We start from the raw sequence: 23,782 nt of genomic DNA on the forward strand, positions 1-23,782 counted from the left end.
ATGGTGGAGTGAGTCTTGAAGATACTGAGGGTCAGTCATCCCTGACAGGGCAGAGCCCAGTGCAAGGATTGAGATGGGGGCTTGTGCTCCCCCCACATCCTAGGGCTTCCAAACCCATTGTGCAGATTGCAGCCACCCTGAGGGCTGTGCTGACTAATTGCAATGGCCCACATGGTCTGTAGCAGTGCCACAGAATAGCTGGGCAGAACCTAGCCCTTTCATGTCCCCTTCTACTCCTGACCTTTCACAGGGGGTTGTTTGTGTTGTGTGGGTTTTGTGGGGGGTTTCCCCTTCAGTTTGCAGAGGCTGGTAGGGCACAGTGTGCATCAAGGGAGGTAGGGGAAGACGCATAAAGAAATGGCAGCTCAGGTGATCTTCAGAGGGATACTACCTGTCCATAGAGGAGGAGAACAAAGGCAAGACAAGATTATGATGATCAACAGATGGCTCAGGCAGTGGTGCTATAAGGAGGGCTGTGACGGTTGGTGCCCCCATAAGGCTTTATGGAAATATGCTTATGTATGTGTATATATATATAACATAACTAGAATGTGTTGTATGCTACATATGCCATGTAACATATCTCTATAAAGGTTATGATCTATTGAATCTATTAATCCCATTGTATGCATGTATCATTTTTGTATTCGAAGTTATGAATATTGGCTGCATGCTTGTTTGATTCTAAGTAGGCTGTAGTGAAGCAGTCAGTCAGCTTCCTAAGAAAAGACTATTTTCAGTAAGCGCCCAATCAAGAAACACTTAAGCCAACAATGAACTTGGAGACACCAATCCACATCTGGGCTTTCCCAGGAATGTGACTTGGCTGGTAAGGAACTCAGTCATGCATGGACATGTGATTTGCCCAAGTGACGCCAAAACTCCATTTGAAGCTGGACTTCGCATAGGAGAGAGGCGGGGGTCTTCAACCACAAGAGAAAGTCTATTTAAGACCGTGGGAAACCCCTCCATTTTGTCTTCAGCTGGCTAAAGAGAGAGCCTCTCACCCACAAAGATACCTGAAAGAAACTGGAACAAAGGACAGTGACTGCAAGGGGTATGAGTGATTGCTGGACCCAGACTAAAATTAGGTTAGTCTGTAAAAGGAAGCATTCTGGAACTGGTGAAAATCTTATCTGTATTCAGTTCCTTACTGTATTAGACATATACTTGCGTATGCTATTTTATTTTACTTGGTAGTTCACTTTGTTCTGCCTGTTACTATTTGGAACCACTTAAATCCTACTTTCTGTATTTAATAAAATCACTTTTTACTTATTAATTAACCCAAAGTATGTATTAATACCTGGGGGGGGGGGAACAGCTGTGCATATCTTCTCTATCAATGTTTATAGTAGTCCTCGAACAATTTATTGAGTTACCTGGTATAAGTCTTTATACAGGAATTAAAACACGATTTATTATTGGGCTTATAGGAACCCTATTGGGAGTTGGGCATTCTGAGTGTTAGAGACAAGAGGCACTTCTGTAAGCTGCCTTCAGTTTAATCTGCAGTCTTGGGGCAGTAATTCAGACCTGGGTCTTTGCTGGAGCAGACTTTCGCAACTGTGTCTGGCTCGCACAGAACAGGGTGCTGGGTGGTCCCAGTGGCAGGGAAAGCAGGAGCAGGACGTGGCTTGGCCAGCATCAGTTCGCAAGATGCCCCAAGGAGGGTTTCTGCTGATCCAACCTTGTCACAGTGCATGAGTTCAGCAGGATCTATGAGAGCTGATTGCTTTGAGATAATCTGGTAGTGGTTTTAAGTGAGTTTTAAGCTTGGTGGCTGCATGAGAACAGAAAAGTGGTTACTGTGGTTTGTTATTTCTGTTTGCTGTATTTCAGGCAGGGAAGTAGGAACAGGAAAAGGAAGCAAATTAAAGTCTGAACCACTGGGCGGTCGGGAAGGGCTCTTTTGACTAAGAATTCCCTGAGCTGATGTAATAAAAAAAAAAAAAAAAAAAAAAAAAAAAAAAAAAAAAAAAAGAAAAAAAAAAAAAAAAAAGAAAAAAAAAAAAAAAACATCCAAGATTTCAGTGAACTGCAAGAGGGAGTGTGCCTAATGCAGCCAGACAAGCAGGAAAAAAAATGAACTACGCAGTGAAGCAGCAAACTAAACTAAGAGCTGGCTAGACTGGAAGCAAAAGAGAAATAAATGAACATAATATGACTGATGAAGAGAGAGGAGGCTGCCACAAGAGAGCTATGGAGGCAGAAACAGCAAGGGTGGAGGCAGAGGTGGCTGCCCACAGAGGTTATGGAGGCAAAAACAGCAGGGAAGAGGGCTGCCCATGACAGAGCTAGGGAGACAAAACTCTCCACCTGCTGGCTCCACTCCCCAAAAATCCACAAATGGGAGCAACTGTGTCCACAGTATGAGGAATCCAGGATATTGCCAAATATTTCATCACCTTGAGAGAGTGTGCACCCTCTATGCCATCCCTGAAAGATCAAAAGATGACACATAGAGACTGGCAGAGCTTTGGATATATTCAATAAAGACTGCTATTGGTGATGCTGTTCATATGTACAATTCCCACTCTGAACCTTAGCGTCCAAAGATGGTACCAGCTTGAAATTCCTCTAGCTTGAACGGTACCAGCTCTAGACACTAGTACGCTGCCACCAACCAGGAATTCCAGTGCTGATCACATATGTCCCTCCGCCCAAACTTTGCCGGGGAACCCAAGACCCAGACCTCTGGATCTAGACACAAGGAAAGAAAAAATTACAATTTCCCCACCGTTGCCCTCTCCAGGCTTCCCCCCTGGGTTACCCTGGAAAGATCACTGTGATTCAGACTCCTTGAATCTTTAAACAGAGAGGTAAATCACCTTCCCCCCTCCTTCTCTTTCTCCCCTCCCAGACTCTCTGAGAGAGAAGTAATCCTGACAGCAGAGAAATTAGCCTCTCTCTCCCCCTTCCCGTCCTTTCTCCCACACAATCCCTGGTGAATCCAGACCCAGTCTACTGGGGTCTCACACCAGAATACAAAAACATTCAGGTTCTTAAACAAGAAAAACTTTTAATTAAAGAAGAGAAACAGTAAAAATTATCTTTGTAAATTTAGATGGAATAGGTACAGGTTTTTTAGCTATAGGCACTGGGAAACCCTCCCACGCATAAGTATTCAAGTACAAATTAAAAATCCTTTCAGCAAAATACAAATTTGAACTCCTTCCAGCCAATGCACATTTGCAAATAAAGAAAACAAACATAAGCCTAACTCGCTTATTTATCTAGTACTCACTATTTTGAACTTATAAGAGCCTGTTATCAGGGAGATTGGAGAGAACCTGGTTGCACATCTGGTCACTCTGAGCCCCCAGAGTGAAAAACCAAAAACTAACAGCACACACAGAAACTTCCCTCCCTCAAGATTTGAAAGTATCCTGTCCCCTGGTTGGTTCTCCGGTCAGGTGACAGCCAGGCTTACTTAACTTGTTAACCCTTTATAGTCAAAGAGATATAAAGTACTTCTGTGCTATTAACTTTTCTTATCTGTTTATGACAGATGCCTCAAACTATGGTAAATTTAAGGAACTGGTTTTGAAACAGTTTCGGGTTACACCTGAAACCTACAGGGTTAAATTCAGGAGGCTTAAGAGGGGATCTGGATTGAGCAATGTGGTTTATGTAAATGAAATGAGAGACTTGGCAGATAAGTGGGGGAGGGGGAAAGGCATTACAAACTTGGAAGAAATGTGTGATTTGGTTACTCAGGAACAATTCCTGAATATGTGCACTGATGACATAAAACAGTATTTGTGAGACAAAAAGGTGGATGCAGTGGGTCAATTAGCTGGGTATGAAGATTCTTATGAGCAAGCACAAGCTGCAATCAAACATAAACCTTGGCAGAGGGGTACAGGATTGGGGGAAAGCAGAATCACTGTTTTACCCCTGGGAAAAAGGAGGCTAGGTGTTCACCTCCCCATTCCCCTGTTACTCATCCCAAATTTCCTGTGCAAGCAGAGGAGCCCAAGAAGTGCTATCATTGTAAGTCAACTGAGCACCTGAGGAATAACTGTCCCTTGCTGAATGGGAACAAGCAGCAAGTAAAACATAAAACTGCAACTTCTCAGAGCCCAGCTGCCGCCTCTTTCCCACAGGATTTGTAAAGCTTCCTTCCACACAACCAAGCAATGAGCATATGCATGCTGTTAAAATCAATTGTGAAGTGCTTCTGGGATTGAGGGACACAGGTGCTGAGATTTCTGTGGTCAAGAAGGATCTGATCCAGGAGGAGGATTTGTTGCCAGGTAAAATGGCAGAATTAGAACTGGTAGGAGGTTACGAAGTCCTTGCACCTTTAGCTAAAGTACACATACAAACTGGTGGTTTGCAAGCTGAACTGACAGTTGCAATGGTGGAACACAATTTTGCACCATTTCTACTGGGGAATGATTTCTTTAATGTGGCAGAATCTGTCCCAGGGTTGGTTAGCAGTGAGAAGGAATCTTGTGCTAAAAGTCCTGGTGCGGAGGGGGAAAATAGGTGAGTGTCTCTTAGATTCCTCTGTAGCAGTAAAGAATGCAGCTTTGGGGGTAGAGATGGTTGTGGCCAGTTCCTGTAGCCCTGGGGCTCCAGGCAAGTCCCAGAGGGAGGGGCTGGACAAAGCCAGCCCCTGTCCTGTAATCATCTCCCTGGGGGAGGGGAATGTACCACTTTGTAACAGGGGGGCCACTCCATCTGCTGACTGCCAGGAAGGTGCAGGTGAGCAGGGGTCAAGGTCTGCCCTGGAGTGCACAGATGCATGTGTCCCAAAGGTGGAAGTTGGGGTCCTGGTGATGTGGTGGGAACAGACCCCAAGATCTCTGTAGCTGGAAGCAAGCCCAATCTGAGTGAAAAGGGGGGAATTTTGCTGGCCAGTGAAGGGTCTGCCATAGCTCATAGCTGTGAGCCCACAACTAGATCAGGGTCACCTTCCCTTTTGGGGGACACAGGAGTGTCTGATCCAGAGGGAAGCCCAGATGGAAGATGAGGGGGAGTGAGAGAATCCGCCTACTTTTTGTAGGGAGGATCTTTCCCAGGAGGAAGGTGAAAAGTCTGCATTTAAAATGCCAGATCTCTCTCCTATGGATCAGGTTTTAAGGTAAAACTGGGGTCAGATCTCCGGGAGGGGGAAGTCCATCCAACTGACCTGTTGGGAACAGAAGGTGGGGTTTTACCAAATCAAGGCACTCCATTGAAAGATATTGTTCTTGCAATGCTTGTAAGGGATAAAACTGTCTCTCCAAGACAGGAGGAGAAAAATCTCTGCATGGGTGAAAGTTCACAAGGGAGAGGGGTCCAGCAACTAAGATGTATGTGCACCAATGCAAGGACCCTGGAGAACAAAATGGTGAATTAGAACTACTGAGGGTAAAACCAGATACTATAGGGATAACAGAAACTTGATGGAATAGTAGTCATGACTGGAGTACAGGAACTGAAGGGTATGTGCTGTTCAGAAAAGACAGAAAAAAACGTAAAGATGGTGGAGCAGCATCCTGTATTAATGATGTTGTAGACTAAAGAAATCAGAAGTGATAGAATGGATAAAACAGAATCTGTGTGGGTCAAGAGCACTTTGAGGAAGAAAGCTACAAGAGACTCCCCTGGGACAGTGCTTGGGACATGCAACAGACCTCCCTGCAAGGATCTGACTTGTATATGAATATGAACCTTTTTAGTGTTTTTAATGAAATAAACACTACTGGGAATTTTGTGATTATGGGAGACTTTAACTTCCCAGATATAGACTGGAGAACAAATGCTACTATTAGATGGGTATAAACAGGCCAGCAACAAATTTAGGCTTGAAATTAGATGAAGGTTTCTACCCATCAGAGGAGTGAAGTTCTTGAACAGCCTTCCAAGGGGAGCACTGGAGCTAGGTTCCAGTGGAAACCTAACTGGATTCAAGACTGAGCTTGATGCGTTTATGGAGGGGTTGATATGATGGGATGACCTATAATGGCATGTAGCCAATCTGCAAATATCTCCAATGGTTAGTGATAGGACACTAGACTGGGAGGGCTCCGAGTTACTACAGAGAATTTTTTTCCAGGTGTCTGGATGGTAGATCTTGCCCATATGCTCTGGGTCTAATTCAGTGGTCCCAAAACTTTTTTAAGTTCTGCCCCCTCAACCTTAATGTAATTTTCTCACACTCCTGGGAGCAGCTGGCAGAATCCAGTGCCATAGTCAGGGCCGGAGCTGTGGCTGGGGCCATGGCTGAGAGTGGAGCCATGGCCAAGACTGGAGCCAGAGATAAGGTCAGGAGTGGAGCCAGGCCACATTCAGGAGCCAAGGGCTGAAGCCTGATGCCAGGCTTGAGTGATCATGAGCTAAACAAAATGGAACAAGAAAAATAGATCCTTGATTTCGAAAAGGCAAACAAAACATTAAGGGAATTAGTTAGGGAAGTGGACTGGGCTGAAGAACTTAAGGATCTGAATGTGGAGGAGGCTTGGAATTACTTTAAGTCAAAGTTGCAAAAGCTTTCTGAAGCCTGCATCCCAAGCAAGGAGGGGAAAAATCATAGGGAAGGGTTGCATACCAAGCTGGATGAACAAACATCTCAGACCGGTGATTAATAAAAAGCAGAAAGCCTACAAGGAGATCAAAGATAATCTAGGTATGTCCAAACATCTAAACAAGTACTTTTCTTTAGTTGTGAATATGGTTAATGAGGAGATTAAGCATATTGGCAGGGTGGCTAATGGAAATGAGGATATGGAAATAGAAATTACCACGTCAGAGGTCGAAGTCAAACTCAAACATCTTAGGGACTAAATCAATGGCCCTGGATTATCTCCATCCAGGAACATTAAAGGAACTGGCACATAAAATTGCAAGCCCAATAGCAAGAATTTTTAATGAATCTGTAACCTTGGGAGTGGTACCATCTGACCGGAGAATTGCTAATATAGTTCCTATATTTAAGAAAGGTAAAAGATGATCTGAGAAACTACAAGCCTGTTAGTTTGACCTCAGTTTAATGCAAGGTCTTAGAACAAATTTTGAAAGAGAAGATAACTGAATTTTCAGACAAAGGAATTGCAGTAGATCTAATCTACCTGGATTTCAGTAAGGCATTTGATACAATTCCACGCAGGAAATTATTAGTTAAATTGGAGAAGAAGGAGATTAATATGAGAACTGAAAGGTGGATAAGGAACTGGTTAAAAGGGAGACTACAACGGGCCATACTGAAAAGAAAACTGTCAGGCTGGAGGGAGTTTATTAGTGGAGTTCCTCAGGGATTGGTCTTGGGACCAATCTTATTTAACATTTTTATTACTTACTTGGCACAAATGGTGGCAGTGTGCTAATAAAATTTGTGAATGACACAAAGTTGGGAGGTATTGCCAATATGGAGGAGGACCAGAATATCATACAAGAAGATCTGGACGACCTTGAAAACTGGAGTAATAGAAATGGGATGAAATTTCATAATGCAAAGTGCAAGGTCATGCACTTAGGGACTAACAAAAAGAATTTTTGCTATAAGCTGTGGATGTTGGAGTGGAAGTGACAGAGGAAGAGAAAGACCTGGGTGTATTGGTTGATCACAGGATGACTGAGCCATCATTGTGATGCAACTATGAAAAAGGCTAATGCAGTCCTAAGATGCATCAGGTGAGGTATTTCCGGTAGAGATAATTAAGCGCTAGTATCGTTGTACCAGGCACTGGTGAGACCTCATCTGAAATCCTGTGCTCAGTTCTGGTCTTCCATGTTTAAGAAGTGTTAATTCAAACTGGGACAGGTGCAGAGAAGGGCTATGAGGATGATCAGAGGAATAGAAAACCTGCTTTACAAGAAGAGACTCAAAGAGCTTGACTTGTTTAATCTAACCAAATGAAGGCTGAGGGAAAATGTGATTGTTCTCTCAAAATATGTCAGAGGGATAAACACCAGGGAAGGAGAAAAGTTAAGAGTCAAATTAAGCGCTAATGTTGATGTAACCCACACGCCTCATAGTGGTGGTGTTCTGTCCCACCTAGTGGGGGCTCATCTGGGATTCCAACTGGGAAGACTCTGAAGCTCTGTACATGCTTCCTCAGCTAGGGAAAGTATGGTGCTCTGGGTGTGGTGCTCTGTCCCATCTAGTGGCACCAAAACCACTTAGAGAGCAATTAATGAGTCTGCTCTACAGCCTTAGCTAACAGCCAGTTGGCTTTTCATAGAATCATAGAATATCAGGGTTTGGAAGTGAACTCAAGAGGTTATCTAGTCCAACCCCCCGCTCAAAGCAGGACCAATCCTTAGCTCATGCGGTAGAGGCTCATGGAGTAAGCTCCAGAGATTCCAGGTTTGATTCCGTCCGCCAATGACCAGGGTTTGGCGGAATTACATTGACACAAGAATAAATGGATATAAATTGGCCATCAACAAGTTTAGGCTTAAAATTAGATGAAGGTTTTCTAACCATCAGAGGAGTAAAGTTCTGGAACAGCCTTCCAAGGGGAGCAGAGGAAGGGAGAGTTGAAAAACCTAAATGGCTTCAAGACTGAGCTTGATGAGTTTATGGAGGGGATGATATGATGAAACTGGTTACAGTGGCAAGTGGCCCCTCTGCAATTGTTTGTAGCAAATATCTCCAATAGCTGGTGATGGGATACTAGATGGGTAGGGCTCTGAGTTACTTCAGAGAATTCTTTCCCAGGTGTCTGATTGGTGGGTCTTGTTGACATGCTCAAGGTCCAAAAGACCAACAGATATGGGGTCATGAAGGAATTTTACCATGGATCAGATTGGCAGAGACCCTGGGGGTTATCACCTTCCTCTGCAGCATGGGTCACGGGTCACTTGCATGTTTAAATTAGTGTAAATGATGGATTCTCTATAACTTGAAGTCTTTAAATCATGATTTGAGGATTTCAGTAGCTCAGCCAGAGGTTAGGCTCTATTTCATGAGTGGGTGAGGTTCTGTGGCCTACAATGTGTAGGAGATAAGGCTAGATGATCATGATAGTCTCTTCTGGCCTTAAAGTCTATGAGTCTATGAAAATGCCCTAGCACCACTGCTGCACTGGGGGAAGGGTGTGGAACCAGCATGGCCTCTTCTCCTGCACCTGTTCCTGCTGAGAATGTACTCTGTGCTGGGGGCGTTCCCTGAGATTGTGTGTTGTGTACTCTTTACACTGAAATGGACTCAGCCTAGCCATGGTCCTGACTGCAATCAGGCTCACCTAATCCAGCAGATTAGAAAATGCAGCAGATATTCAGGCCACATGGGCAAGCACAGAAGGGAAACGGGAGGAAGAGGCTCAGGAGCAGAGACTGCAAACAATGCAACAGGGCTGAGTTTACTGGAATAAATCGTCTAATATTATCTACTGACTTCTTGCTCATTTCCTTACAGGCAGGGCTGGAAGTGCTGCCTGTGGTTAAGGTTACCCAACACTTCCCACTATAAGACTGTCTTCTGTTGCTTATAACTTTGTTAAACTTTAACCATTTAGGCTGAAATTTTCAGTGCCAATTGTCTGCCTTAGGCTGCATACTTTTGGGAAGTTTCATCTGAAACAGTTCAATAGTTTTTGAGAATGACAGAACAAGGAGTAATGGTCTCACATTGCAGTGGGAGAGGTCTAGGTTGGATATTAGGAAAAACTTTTTCACTAGGAGGGTGGTGAAGCACTGGAATGGGTTACCTAGGGAGGTGGTGGAATCTCCTTCCTTAGAGGTTTTTAAGGTCAGGCTTGACAAAGCCCTGGCTGGGATGATTTAGTTGGGAATTGGTCCTGCTTTGAGCAGGGGGTTGGACTAGATGACCTCCTGAGGTCCCTTCCAACCCTGATATTCTATGATTCTGTGAATGAGATTAGGGAAAACATGCTAAAATTGTCACAACTGTTTTTGAGAATCTCTTGTGCCTTCGTGCTTTGGAGCAGTGATATGAAATTTGGCTGGGGATCACCCTGGTGTCAGGGAGATGGCTTTTGTTGTCTCCATGAAAATCTGCACAATTTTGCTGTAGTTATAAGCTTTTGGAAAATGCCATTTGCAAATACTTAGTAGATACTTGTTTAGAATTTTGGCAGCTAAATTCTCCAAAGATTCCATCTGCACTGTGCATGCTTCATCCCCTCATGACTCCAACATGTGGCTGGTCTGCACAAGCACCATCCTCCAAAGACTTATCTCTGCAGTTGATATTCCCAGTTGCTGGAGTTCAGTGTGGTGCTGGGCACTATCTCGCCTGTGCTCTCAGTGCCCTCCCTCAATGGCACCCAGGCAGTTAGGAGGAGCAGGGGTATGCAGTCTGACAGTGCTATGGAGGGGTGAAAAATGGGTAGGATGGGGCAGAGTTACTGACCTATTGAGTTAAGGGAGGAAGCAGTAGACATGATATATCTTGATCTTAGTAAATCTTTCAACACAGTCTCACATGAGAGTCTCATAAGCAAATTAGGGAACTGTGGTCTAGATGAAATTACCATCAGGTGGGTGCACAGCTGATTGAAAGACCATATTCAAAGAGCAATTATCAATGGTTCGCTGTCAAACTGGGAAAATGTATCTACTGGGGTTCCACAGGGATAACTCTTTGGTCCTGTACTATTTAGTATTTTCATTAATGACTTCAGGAATGAAATGGAGAATATGCTTATAAAATTTGCATATAGCATAAAGCTGGGAAGGGGTGCAAGCACTTTGGAGGACAGGATTAGAATTCAAAATGACCTTGCTAAATTGGAGAACTGGTCTAAATTCAACAATGTGAAATTCAATAAAGCCAAGTGCAAAGTACTTTACTTAGGAAATAAAAATCAAATGCATAACAACAAAATGGGGAATAACTGGCTAGGTGCTGAAAAAGATCTGTGAGTGATACTCGGGGTGAAAGTAACTTACAGGACTTACTGGTACTGCTGGACTCCTGAGGGAGGCGTGGCCTTTCAAGATTTAAAGGCCTCGGGGCACCTGCTGTGGCTGGGAGACCCAGGGCCTTTAAATCAACCAAGGGCTCCGAGCTGAAGAGGTGGCTGGGAGCCCCCCGGGGCTCAGGGGCAAATTAAAGGGCCCAGGGCTTCGGCTGCTGGGGGGAACCCCAAGCTTTGTGGGGCTGGGGCAGGAATTTAAAGGGCCCAGAGCTCCTGCCACTGAGGGGAGTCCCGAGCCCTTTAAATCCTGGCCTCAGCCCGACCACCACCGCCATGGCTGGGATTCAAAGGGCTCTGGGCTGCCCGCAGCCGTAGGGAGCTCTGAGCCCTTTAAATCTCAGCCACGGCCTGGGCAGCCCAGAGCCTTTTCAGTCCCCGCCGTGGAAGCCAGTGCAGTCCAGTACGGCGTACTGGCTCTTGCTGGTACGCCGTACTGGACCACACCAGCCTACTTTCACCTCTGGTGATACTTGATCACAAATTAAATATGAGTCAACAATGTGATGCAGTTGCAAAAAATGCTAATATGATTCTGGGGTGTATTAATAGGATTGCCATATTCAAAATTCTGGAGCTAATAGTCCTGTTCTACTTGGCACTGGTGAGGACTCAGCTGGAGTACTGTGTCCAGTTCTGGGCACCACATTTCAGGAAAGATGGAGACAAATTGGAGACAGTCCAGAGGACAGCAACAAAGGTGATAAAATGTTTAGAAAGCCTGGCCCAGGAGGAAAGGTTAGAAAACCTGGGCATGCTTAGTCTTGAGAAAAGAAGACTGAGGGCGGAGTTGATAACAGTATTGAAATATGTTAAGGGTTGTTATAAAGGGGACTGTGATCAATTATTCTCCATGTCCACTGAAGGTAAGACAAGAAGTAATAGGTTTTATCTGCAGGAAGTATATTTACATTAGATATTAGAAAAATCTTTCTAGCTCAGGGTAGCTAAGCTCTGGAACAGGCTTCAAGGGAGGCTGTGGAATCCCCATCATTAGACGTTTTTATGAACAGAACGAACAAACACCTGTCAAGGATGGTCTAGGTTTACTTCAGTGCAGGGGGCTGGACTTGATGACCTCTCAAGGTCCCTTTCAGCCCTACATTTCTATCATTCTATGGGGAATCATCATTGCGTGGGGGAATTTCTAGTGGGTTTCCACATGGAGCAATTCTAGGCATGGCACTATTGAACATTTTTGTCAGTGATCTGGAAGTAAATGTAAAATCACTACTAATGTTTGTGGATGACATAAGGATTAGAGGAGTGGTAAATAATGATGAGATAGGGCAACCATACAGGATGATCTGGATCTCTTGGTAAGCTGGGCCCCTCCAAATGTATTAATATGTATTGTAACACAGCCAAATGTAAGGTCGTACATCTAGGATTAAGGACTGCGGGCCATATCTACAGAATGGGGATTTTGTCTGGGAAAGCAGTGACTCTGAAAAGCATTTAGGGTTCATAGTAGACAAGTAACTCAACATGAGCTCCCAGCATGATGCTATGACAAAAAGGGCTAATGCAATCCTTGGATGTATAAACAGGAGAGTAGTGAGCAGGAGTAGGGAGATGATTTTTTCTTTGTATGTGGCATTGATGAGTGATACTGGAATACTGCATCCAGTTCTGGTGTCCACATTTTAAAAAGGATGATGAAGAATTGGAGAGGGTGCAGAAAGGAGCCACAAAAATTATTCATTAGCTGCAGAAAATGCCTGACTGTGAGACACGTAAACTGTTTAGCTTATCGAAAAAAAAGATGTCGAGGTTACTTTATTACAGTGTATATGTATTATAATGTGGAGAAAATACAAGGTCCTAATGGACTCTATAATCAAGTGGAGAAAGGCAGAACAAGAACCAAGGGCTGGAAGTTAAAGCCAGACAAATTCAAATGAGAAGTAAGGAACAAATTATTAATAGTGAGGGTGATTAACCACTGGAACAAACTATCAAGGGAGGTGGTGGATTCTCCATCTCTTGATGGCTTCAAATCCAGACTGGATTCCTCTCTGGAAGAGACTTTAATCAAACACAAGTTATCTGGGCTCAACCCAAAGGTAACTGGGTAAAATTCTCTGGCCTGTGCTATACAGGAGGTCCAAATAAATGGTTTTATGGTCCCTTCTGGCCTTAAAAATGTATGAATCTATAACAATGAATCTATCAAATGGTATAACAAAAGGGAAGAGTTAAGCTTTATGAGTGCATTAATTCAAGATTTGAGATTTTGACATTTGTTTAACATTGATAAAGGTAATAGTGTTGATGTAATATACCTAAACTTCTATAAAGTATTTGACTTGGCATTGCATGCTATTTTGATTAAAAAATTAGAACGATAGAAAATTAACCTGGTCCACATAAATTTATACAAAACTGGCTAACTGATAGATGGCTCAAAATATAATGGTAAATGGAGAATCATCATCAAATGGGTGTGTTTCTAGTGGGGTCCTGCAGGGATTGGTTTTGCCAGTGGTCCTCAAACTGTGGGGCATGCCTCCCTAGGGAAGCATAGAGGAATATCTGGGGGGGCACAGGAGGCCCAGGACAGCCCTCTGGGGGTCAGTGAGGGAGCACTACCCAGCCCTGTTCTGCCCCCAGTTTCACTCCAGCCCTGGCCCCAGTCTCATGCACCTGAACACTAAAAGTCCAGTTATCTGTAGTAACTGGTCTCTGCCACCAGGGAGTGGGAAAAGCAGCTGCTGCTGGAGCTTGGCGGAGCACTCAGAGACGGCTTCCCTGTCCTGCCATGAGCACAGCTCCCCCTCCTTCGCCCAGTCCAACTCACCCCCCTCGCTCCCTAAGCATGGCTCCCTCGCTCCCTAAGCACGGCTCCCTCTCTGCCATCCTGCCTCATTCACACCCCACACCTCTTGCCCTGGCTCCCTGGGCGGGTACCAGGTAAGGGAGGGGCGAGATTGAAAAAGTTTGGGAATCACTGCCCTAACACTGTTCAACATTAACGTAAAGAACTGGAAGAAAACATTAAATCCTCACTGATAAAGTTTGCAGATGACACACAAATTGGCGGAGTAGTAAATAATAAAGAGGACAGGTCACTGATACAGAGCAATCTGGATCACTTGGTAAGCTGGATACAAACAAATATATGTTTTAACATGACTAAAGGAAATGTGTACATCTAAGAACAAAGAATGTCGGCCACACTTACAGAATGGGGGGTCTCTACCCTGTGCAGCAGTGATTCTGAAATAGATTTGGGATGTGTGGTTGATAATCAGCTGCACGCAGGGCCAGTGCAACCATTTAGGTGACTGAGGCGGTTGCCTAGGGCGCTGGGATTTGGGGGGTGCCATTTTCTTTGGCAGCGACCACGGCGGCCGGATCTTCGGCTGCCCCGGTTGTCGCCAGCATTTAGGCAGAGGAAGCTGGGGCAGGGAAGAGCAGGGAGGCCTGCCTGCAACAAGGAAGTGGGGGCGTGGCACGCAGGGGAACTCCCCGCCCCAGCTCACCCCTGCCCCGCCTCCTCCCCGAGCATGCCATGGCTGCTTCACTTCTCCCACCTCCCGGGCTTGCGGCGCCTAAGCTGATTGGCGCCACAAGCTTGAGACACGGGAGAAGTGAAGGAGCGATGGTGTGCTCGGAGTGCTCGTGCGCGGAGCAGGGGTGAGCTGGGGCGGGGGGTGTGCCTCAGGGCAGAGGTTGAGGGGTGGGGAGCTGCAGCAAGGTGCATCTCCAGGGCGGGGGGGAGTTGCTGTGGGGGGGGGCACCTCAGAGCGGGGGTGCAAGGTGGAAGTTTTGCCTAGGGCACGGAACATCCCTGCACTGGCCCTGGCTGCACATGAACTCCCAGTGTATGCTATGGCCAAAACAGCTAATGAAATCTTTGGATGCATAAACAGAGGAATCTAGACTAGGAGCAGAGAGGTTATTTTACCTCTGTATTTGGCACTGGTGTGGATGTTGCTGGAATGTTGTTTCACATTTGGTATCCACAATTCAAGAAGGATGTTGATAAATTGGAGAGGGTTCAAAGAAGAGCTACGAGAATGTCTAAAGGATTAGAAAACCTGTATTACAGTGATAGATTCAAGAAGCTCAATTTAACTTAACAAAGACAATGTTAAGAGGTAACTTGATCACGGTCTGTATGTACCTACTTGGGAGACAAATATTTAATAATGGGCTCTTCAATCTAGCAGAGGAAGATCTAACACGATCCAATGGCTGGAAGTTGAATGTAGAAAAATTCAGACTGGAAATAAGGCATACATTTTTAACAGCGAGGGTAATTAATCACTGGAACAATTTACCAAAGGATGTAGGGGATTCTCCATCACTGACATTTTTTAAATCAAGACTGGACGTTTGCCTGATAGATCTGCTGTAGGAATTATTTGGGGCAGTTCTCTGGCCGGTGATGTACAGGAGATCAGACTAGATGATCACAATGGTCCTTTCTGGCCATGGAATCTATGAATCTATTAATTTTTTATGTTTAACCTTAACACCGAATTTCCTGGGTTTCTAATGTCTGAGTTTGGGATAATCACAATGCTGGAATGTGTTTTCCCTGAATTACCAAAGTGCACTCTCACCCAGAGCTCCCATTTAACATAGTTTTCATCTGGGAATAAAGATGAAGCTTCCCTAAAGTTTCCACTGTGACCAGAAGCTGGGGCTGATGTTTGAGCAATGGGATGGCCCCTCCTCAGTTCCTCACACATTCATCTGATTTATCTGAGAGTCCTGTGTCCTCAATCCCCCTCTGAATCAGAAAGGGGGTGTGTGCAGGGGGGTGGGACGAATCATTTCAGTTCTCAGTTCTCTCCACTGTGGTGTGGGGCTGGTAACTTGCACTCCCACAGCCTGCCTGTCCAGTTCCCATGCCCTGCTGCAGTGCAGGACACAAGGGATGACTCACTCTCTCTCTCTCTCTCTTTCTCAAGTGAACATGAACACCACTGTTCAGTCTTTAAGCCTTTTGGGAAGTAAACGACTAATGAGATCCTGCCTGTGAAAAGTACTGAAATGGCAGGGGGTGGGGACTGTACTGCTGCTCAAAAGTGACAGCATAAACTGTCCTAGCCATGGCCTCAGTTTGATTCCCCCCCCCCCCCCGCATTCCTGGAGTGACCTTCCTGTTAGGCTCCTCCAGCAGGTAGGGAAAGAGACTGCGGTGTTAGGGCAACTTCTCTGTGCATCACATTGAATCACAGATCCATTGGCTGGGAGATGGGCTAGAACAAAGCCCCAGATCTGAACTCATGATGTGGAGCCAAACTTCCTAGAGAATTGAACAAAATGCCTGAATCCAAACAGCATATTTCAACGGGAGTGGGGGAGGGTTGGGAGAGCAAATATCTGGATCCAAATCCAACTTCCTCAGTGTTCAAGATGCTCAGATTTTGATGTGTGTGTGTAGGAACTGACAGCCTCTGTGTGTGTGAGACTCAACCTACGTTTATGCACTCATTACAGCATTGCATTTGATTGCCAGTGGGCCAGGTTATTCCTTAGTTCTTTGCCATTCCCATTTTTCCAACCTGTCTGCTGGTTTGTCTTTGTGGGTACATCTACACTGGAGCTGGACAGGACCAAGCTAATGCGCTAAAAATAGCAGGGCAGCCACAGCGATGGGAGCAGTGGGAGGAGCAAGCTGTCCTAAACCCTAGGTACCTAACTAGCTCCTTCCACCCTATGCACCACTGTGGCTTCGCTGCTGTTTTTATTGTATTAGCTTAATCATAGCTAGTGTGAGTACATATCGTCAAGCTGGGACTCAAATCTCCACCTCCAGTGGACATAGACTGTGTCAGGGGCAGTGCCATTAGGGTTGCCAGTTTTGGTTGGATGTATTCCTGTAGGTTTAATCACATGACATAATCTTTAATTAGAGATTCATCTTTAATTCCTGGAGATGGCAGGACAATCCTGGAGGGTTGGCAACCCTAAGTACTGTGTCTCATGTTTGTAAGCACCTGGCACAACCAAGAAGCTAATAAATAGTAACAGTAAAGTACCTAAATTAATGTGAACTAGGGCCCCTAGAGTTTGCACCTGCATCATCCATGAAGGAAAGTTATAATACAACACTTGGGCATGGACTGCAGTTCACACCATTGTAGTCTTCACTGGGGGACTTCTGTAGCGATTCCCTATGATGCAGCCATCCCTGGGTTGCAGCATGGCAACCATCAGAGCAGCCATACTCCACAGCAGTTTAGGCAAGGAAGTGAAGAATACCAGAGTCAAGCTGTCCTGCAGTGGCTCAAGAGCATGGGTACCAACCTCAGGGCAGACTGTTAAAAAGCAGAGCAAAAACCCCAAACTGGCTGTGAGTTTTGTACTTAGATTTCATCAATCAATTATCAAGTGTGAACTCCTGAAGTACTATACCAGCCTTAACACAGTCACAGTCCCCTTCAGCACTCCAGTCTATCTTGCTACTGAGGTAGACTTATCTTTGTGATAAATGGTCCCGTACACTGAAGATCACAGCAATAGTCAGGTTACTCCGAGTCCCAAAAGACCAGTCACTTACCTCAGATCAATTGTACCTTAGATCTCTCATCAAAGACAATGTTTGTAGCCAATCCTATATTAAACTAACTAAAGATATATTAACTAGGAAAAGGAAAAAAGCATTATTTACAAGATTAAAGTGAGTAAACATAAATGCATACAAATTAATTTCAGTCTTAGGTTTTAAAAGGTAATAGAAGCTTCTATAATAAGCAAGCTCTATATGTTCTTTACGGCTAACAGAGGCCAAGCACTGGGGATCTTTTGCTTATGTTTAGGCCATATCTACACTACAAACTTAGGCTGACACGAGTTATGTCAGCATAAAGCCACCACAGTGAATGCATACATGTGCACGTGCATACCTGGCTCCTTATGTTGGCAGTCCATGTGCAACTTGCCACCATCAAGCACAATGTCTTTTGGGAAGTTTTGGTAGTATATGATGGGGCTAAAATGAGTTGCGCAGGAGTGACTGGTAGCATGGGGTCAACTTTCCATTTTGCAGCTGACCTCATTCCATCATGTTATCTGTATCCCATAATTTTCATATCTTTTTCTCAAAATCCCACACACTCACATGGCCCTCCTTGCTGTCCGCCATCTCTGACAGAAGAATGGAACCTGTACAGCTCTTCAGTGTTGTCATGAGCATTGCAAGCAGAGAGCACACAATCCTGAAGCATTTGCAGAGCCACAAGAAGAACTGAATCAGTGTGGAACATGACAATTTCTTGGAGGACAGGTTGCTGTGGGACATAGTGAGAATCAATTCAAGTTTATTGGTGGTGTTCATAGTGCAGCTGAAGATAGTGAAGCCCAAGAAACAAGCACTGACTTCTGGCATTGCATCATAATGCAGTTTTGGGATAATGAGCAGTGGTTGCAGAACTTTTGGATGAGCAAGGCCACGTTCCTGGATCTGTGCACCAAGCTTGTCCCAGGCCTCCCATGCAAGGACATCAAAATGAGGGCTGCATTGATGGTGAAGAAGCAATTGTTGATTACACAGTAGAAACTTGCAATGCCATATTGCTACTGGTCAGTCGGGAATCAATCTGGAGTCAGAAAATCCACCATGGAGGTCATTATCATGCAGATGTGCAGCCTTATGCTACATAGAACTGTGACTCTTGGCAATGTGCAGGACATAGTGCATGGATTTGCAGCAGTGGGATTCCCAAACTGCAGTGGAGTGATAGAAAGCACACACATTCCTATTTTGACACCAGATCTCCTTGCCATAGAGTACAACAACACAAAGGGGCTGCTTTTCTGTCGTTATGCAAGCACTGGCGGATAACTGAGGAAGGTGTATGATGCTTGCATCTTTAAGAACACAGGACTTTACAGAAAGCTGCAAGCAGGGACTTTCTTTTCTGACCTGAGGATTACCATTGGGAATACTGAAATGTCAGTAGTCATCCTGGGTTACCCAGCCTACTCCTTGCTCCTCTAGCTTATGAAGCCATATCCAGATTACCTCAACAACACTGAGGACCAGTTCAACCCCCAACTCAGCAGGTGCAGAATGACAGTTGAATGTCCCTTTGGTCATTTGAAGGGAGGCTGGCATTGTTTACTCACAAAAGTCTGGACCTCTATTAGAAAAATATCCCAATCTCAAAGCTGTCTGCTTTGTCCTACATAATAACTATGAAGCAAAGGGTGGAAAGTTTCCCTGAGGGTGGGGGGGTGGAAGAAGTGCAGTGGCTGTCTGCTGAGTTTGAACAGCCAGACACAAGGTCTATTAGAAGAGCTCAAAGTAGAGCTATTTGGCTCAGGGACACTTTGAAAGACCATTTTAACAGTGAGCCTGTTGAGGCTGAATCCCCACTCTGACACCTCAAGTGCAGGAAGCGTGGGCCTGCAAGGATTTTAAAAATTAATACTTGCCACTCCAGGCTTGTATTACACTCCCAAGGTTACAGCTTCTCTCTGACCTTGGCTTGGTAAACACTGCTGCCACCCAAATGCAAAAAAACTTCTTTGAACCCAGAAGGAGCACTTGGAAATTCCTCCCTGTGGAGTACACTTAAGCTCTTTCACTCCCCGACCCACTTCCACGGAAAAGCCAAGAAAGAAAACAAAGGAAATTAGCTGTTGCCACCAGCATATGCACAAACAGCATATGCACAAACCTCTTAGGACACCAAAAATCCAATCCTGATCTTAAAAAAGGTAAATTTTATTAAAAACAAAAAGGAAAAAAATACATCTGGAACTTAGGCTTTTGCTAGATTTTAAAAGAGCAATTCCAAAAATCAAGCACTCTAACTAGCTTTCTTGGGGGTTCAACTTAAAGGTTTTAAGCAAACAAAAGCATCGGAGGTTAGCACAGAGGAGATCCACAAGCCAAAATAAAAATAAACCTAATTCTGTCAAATTAAACATTCCCTGTCCAAATAATTTCTTCTAGGTATGGAAGATGAATTTTCATACCTGGTTCAAGTCTTACATAGCATTGCTGCTCAGTGTCTCCTCCAGAGAACAACAGACAAAGGGAAAGTTTCTTTCTCAATTTTAAAAAGTTCTACCTCCCCACTGGCTCTTTTGGTCAGGTGCCCACTCCTTTTCTTTTACCTGTGGGCTTGTTAACACTTTACAGGTAAAGCAAGCAGAGAACAGACACCAAGAAGGATTTTACAGCTAACTGGGTGGTTGGGTGTTCATAAGGGAGCTTCCCCCACCCACCCCCTTCAGTTATCACAGAGCCACAGTAATGTGTTTTGTTGCCTGATAGGAGTTGTGTGGTGATTGCTGCACACGCAGGAATATAATATTGTCAATACATCTATTAATTTTGTTTGGGCTTATCCTATCAGTTGTGTCACATTGTCAGTAACAAGTAATTGGTTGCTTCAGACCTGCCAAGTACTTAGGAGCAGATGTGGCAAACTAATAAAGAGGAGTTATTTTTTTCAACAATAGAAATTTATTTTGTAAAAGAATTCTGTCAAAAAATGAAACTGTAAAATATTAAAACAAATACATTTAGAACTTAATAAAACTTAACAAATTCAGAGAACAGAATTGATGAGGAGGAAGGAACATCAGTGTCCATTTCAGCTACACATACATCAGTGGTGGTTTTCATAGGTTAATATACCTGAAACTCATAGACTCATAGACTCATAGGTCAGAAGGGACCAATATGATCATCTAGTCTGACCTCCTGCACAAGGCAGGCCACAAAATCCTACCCATACACATTTATAACAACCCCGAACCCATGACTAAGTTATTGAAATCCTCAAAATTGAGATTTGAAGACCTCAAGCTGCAGGAATCCACCAGCAAGCGACCCCATGCCCCACGCTGCAGAGGAAGGCGAAAAACCTCCAGGGCCCCTGCCAATCCGCCCTGGAGGAAAATTCCTTCCCGACCCCAAATATGGCGATCAGCTAAACCCTGAGCATGTGGCAAGACTCACCAGCCAGCACCCAAGAAAGAATTCTCTGCAGTAACTCAGTTCCCATCCCATCCAACATCCCCTCACAGACCATTGAGCAGACTTATCTGCCGATAATCCAAAATCAATTGCCCAAATTAAACTATCCCATCATAACATCCCCTCCATATACTTATCAAGCTTAGTCTTAAAGCCAGATAAGTCTTTTGCCCCCACTACTTCCTCGAAGGCTGTTTCCAGAACTTCACTCCCCTAATGGTTAGAAACCTTCGTCTAATTTCAAGTCTAAACTTCCTAATATCCATTTGTACCCATTCGTCCTCGTGCCTACATTAGTACTAAACTTAAATAATTCCTCTCCTCCCTAACGTTAATCCCCTGATATATTATATATAGAGCAAGCATATCCCCCGGAGCCTTCTTTTGGCCAGGCTAAACAAGCCAAGCTCTTTGAGTCTCCTTTCATAAGGCAGATTTTCCATTCTCGGATCATCCTAGTAGCCCCAAGACCTGCAGGGATTCCACCAGCAACACGCCCCATGCCGCCACGCTGCAGAGGAGGCGAAAAACATCCAGCGCCCGCTGCCAATCCGCCCTGGAGAGAAATTCCTTTCCCGACCCAAATTGGCGATCAGGCTAACCTGACATGTGGCAGACTCAACCACCAGCACCAAGAAGAAATCTCTGCATAAACTCATTCCATCCCATCCAACATCTCCTCACAGACCCATTGAGCAGATTATCTGCCGATAATCAAAATCCAATTTGCCCAAATTAAACTACCCATCATAACATCCGCCTCCATATATTATTAACGCTTAGTCTTAAAGCCAGGATAATCTTTTGCCCCCATACCTTCCTGGAAGGCTTGTCAGAACTTCACTCCTAATGGTTACGAAACCTTCGTCTAATTGTCAAGTTAAACTTCACTAAATCCAGTTTGTACCATTCGTCCTCGTGCCTCATTAATGTACTAAAACTTAAACATTAATTCCTCTCGCTGCCCTAACGTTAATCCCCCCTGATATTATTTTATATGAGCAATCGCTATCCCCGGAGCCCTTCTTTTGCCAGGCTAAACAAGCCAAGCTGCTTGCAGTCTCCTTCATAGGCAGATTTTCATTCGCTGCGGATCATCCTGAGGTAGGCCGTCTCTGACACTTGTTCCAGTTTTGAATTCATCCGTCTTAAAACATGGACACCAGAATTTTTTTTTTTCTGCACCCAATATTCCAGTGGGTATCACCAGCGCCGTTATAACGCACTAACACTCCTTCTCCTATCTGTAATAACTCTCGCACGGATGCATCCTAAACACGCATTTGCTTTTTTAACAGCAATCAAATTGGCGGCTCATTAGGTCATACCGCTATCACACCAATACCCCAGGTCCTATCTCCTCCTCCGTGTTTTCAACCTGATGCTCCCCATGTATATCAAATTCTTATTATTAAGCCTAAGTGCATTGACCTTGCACTTTTTACTATTTATTTCATCCTATTATATTACTCCCAGTGTAACAAGGTGGTCCAATTCTCTGAATAGTTCCCGGTCCTTCTCCGTGTTAGCAATACCCCACTTCGTGTCATCCGCAAATTTGATTAACAATTCCCGCTCTTGGCTGACAGGCAGTAACAAATTAGGTTAAATAAGTCAGTCCCAAAACCATCTTTGGAGGCTCGCTAGGTAACCTCCTTCCAGCTACTGACATCCCTAAACTCCTCACTAGTCTTATTAAAGACCGAGGCAAAGTACTTATTTAGATATTGGGCCATGCCTAGGTTATCCTTAACCTCCGTTCCATCCTCAGTATATAGCGGCCCCACTTCTTCTTTCTTTGTTATGTCCCTCTGGATGGAGTGGTAGGGGTAGTGCTGTGACCCCTGATGCCATGTGGAATGTTGAGAGGGGCATATGGTTGTCCTGATATTAAATTCTCAATGGACTGCAGAGGGAGGCAAGGCCCACTTCGTCCGAATCTGAAGCATCTGTGTTTGCTGCCTGAGAAGCCCCATTATGTCCTGGTGCGGCTCCCTCTCCTTCTTGGTGTCTGTTTTCTGCTTGCTTTACCTATAAAGGGTTAACAAACCCACAGGTAAAAGAAAAGGAGTGGGCACCTGACCAAAAGAGCCAGTGGGAAGGTATTGGGAAAGAAACTTTCCCTTTGTCTGTTGTTCTCTGGAGAAGGAGACACTGAGCAGCAATAGGTCTTTCTCCTTTCTACCTTCTCCTTCTCCAGGCTGTCCGCAGTGTTCATCCTCCAGGCCCTGTACTCATGGTCCAGTGCAGCACTGGCTTGCAGGATCTCACTGAACATGTCATCCTAAGTCCTCTTCTTTCTCTTCCTTATCTGGCTCAGGTATTCCATGGGTATGGAGGAGGAGACCCTGAAGGCTGCACTGCAGATAAAACATGCAGAGGTACCATTGTCAGTCTGTTCATTACAGAAAGCAAAACTTAAGATGCAGAACTCACTCCCCTTGCTCCCCTAACATTTTAAGCACTACATACTAACTCCTGCTTGAGATCGCATGAACAGAGCACCAGCCACAGCACCAGCCATGGTGAGTATAGCTGCTGGGGGGTGCGGAAATGAGGAGGGAATTGCTCAGTTACATGAATCCAGTAGTCCAGGGCAATGGCACTGAATACTGGAACCATTTTCTACAAGCGATGGTGCTAATCTGCTGAGGGTAGCAAAGGCAGAGAGAGCACAGCATCCTGAAGCTGCTCAGGCTTGTATTCTACTAGCCTCTGTACTGCAATGATGCCCACTGAGAAACTGTCCTACTTTGAAATAAGGCTGCCAGCCCTAGAAACTTTCCAGAGAGGATTGCAGAGAATTTCCATGGAAGTGTCACTGAGCTCTCATAGGAGAATTCAAGGAACATTCCTGTATAGATGAATAAACTGCTCAGCATGCCCTCCCCACCCCAACTCTAGAGGGACAGAAAATGCAGATAGCAACTGTATCTCTCTTGATTGTACTGCTACCTCT

The 23,782-nt window shown here is 44.8% G+C and overlaps 1 protein-coding gene across 1 annotated transcript in view; it reads right to left on the reverse strand.

Annotated features, from left to right (window-relative positions):
• LOC116839185 (regulator of G-protein signaling 5-like) overlaps positions 1–23,782 on the reverse strand; it is a 76,641-nt gene that overhangs the window by 17,847 nt on the left and 35,012 nt on the right. The window lies entirely within an intron of this gene.

This window comes from Chelonoidis abingdonii, chromosome 7, assembly GCF_003597395.2.
Source record: "Chelonoidis abingdonii isolate Lonesome George chromosome 7, CheloAbing_2.0, whole genome shotgun sequence".
Lineage (NCBI taxonomy): Eukaryota > Metazoa > Chordata > Testudines > Testudinidae > Chelonoidis > Chelonoidis abingdonii.